Source organism: Heptranchias perlo, chromosome 20, assembly GCF_035084215.1.
Source record: "Heptranchias perlo isolate sHepPer1 chromosome 20, sHepPer1.hap1, whole genome shotgun sequence".
NCBI classification, from domain to species: Eukaryota; Metazoa; Chordata; class Chondrichthyes; order Hexanchiformes; family Hexanchidae; genus Heptranchias; species Heptranchias perlo.
In genome coordinates this window covers 42,533,955-42,535,689 of record NC_090344.1, presented here as the reverse complement: position 1 = coordinate 42,535,689, position 1,735 = coordinate 42,533,955, and positions in this window count along the sequence as shown.

The following is a 1,735-nucleotide window of genomic DNA, read 5'->3' as shown; positions in this document are numbered from 1 at the left end:
AGATTGAGAAAATCATTGCTGAACTGTGAATACCATTTTGTTTTAAGGCACTTTTCCCTTTGAGGATCGGATTGCACATCAAGCTTGATGAAAATGGATATCAAATTAACAATGCTGTTTCTCCCCATGACACATATCTCCTTTATCCTAATAGTTCATTGAGGTTCAAGTGCAACAACACAGGAAGAAATTGCTGAAGATGATTGAAGGACCCTTTGACAATTCTGCTGTAAGCTGTATTTTTCAAGTGTTAGTATCTGCAGACACCTTGTAATCATATTCTGCCCAGTGATACCGTCGACAGTCTTTATCTCAATTAATTGCTGATCAAAAAGATTGTCACAACTTCAGTTTGCCATTTAACTGATTTTCCTGTACATTTTAAAACTATATTATATTTCTAAGCCAAAACTTATATTTGGCACAAGACCATGGTGAGCCATACAAACTGGATTGATCTTTCTCCAAAGAAACGGTATTGCCCCATTTCAAAATAAAAATCAAACATTGCTTTAAATAGCTAATTGTAGTAAGTTCCAAGTAGTTGAATGCAGAGAAGGTTGCTGATGGGCAGTGGAATCCCTGGCACACAACATATGGCCTTTATTGATGTAAATAGCCTGCTCATTTCTTTTTTTTAAAAAATCTGCACTCATCTCCAACACTGCTCCATTCATCAAGTATGAATTGGTCTTTCAAACTCTAAATCTGGCAGTAATTTCTTCCTATTTGTGTACAGCGGAAATATAAAGAATATGTAATAAAACTGAAATCCGATTGCCCTTTTAGCCGACAAGACACCAATTGTCGTGGGGGGTGGCGTCTTTGCGCGATACACCATCCTTAGCTCACAGAGCAGGGCTTCCACCAATAATGTTCTGAAACCAGGTCGTGGGAAGGGTACCACATGTGATATTCCCTCCTTATTTTCCCCTCCCAACCTTTGGAGGAGGGCCTGACCTTCACTCCACATGACAAGCTGAGATCAGGAACTGAGTCTGTGGGCTGTGCATAGTGCAGTCAAATGCACTAAAACATGGTAGGGACCTGGATTCAGACCAAGAATTGTCCTCACATCGAGCTCCTGCTCTAAAATCCTGCTTTGCAGAAGTGGCAGCAGAAGGAAATCTGGAAAAATTGGGTTGGACACTTAGCCTGCCCTGCTGGTTTAAGTTTCTTCCTTCTCTCGAGCAGGTGATACAAAAGAATATAAGTCGAGGAAGTCAACAAACATTCCAGCAGGAGTCATTGGACAGCAATCGGGAGCAGCGCCCCTGGTCTATTTTCTTCTTCCCTCTCACAGGAAGCTGAGGTCAATTGTTGCACCCCTACAGCTGTGCAAGCTATCAGCTAACTCAGCACCGGCCATGGATAATTTCCGAGCAGTATTAGAGCAGCTCTTAGGTCTGTGTGGCTCAGCTGCTCACTGGATAGACTCTGAACCATTGATGGAGGCAGCATGGACTCAAAGAAACAAAATCAAATGTTAATAAATACATACTAATCTCTGGAACCCGAGTTCAAAGCCAGCCCAGACGATGGAATTATGGCTGTAAAGGTGCAATGTATAATGAGTTTGGCCAATGCAATCCCAGTCCCTTAAGGGCATAAGTCCCAGGGTGCACAAGTGCCCCTAATTCAGTGCTAAATGACAGTCATGGGAAATGGAAAAATGTTACACTGGTTCAGCAGGCCGTGCTCTTCTGAGGGCAGATAGGTATAGAGGGAGCTTAAA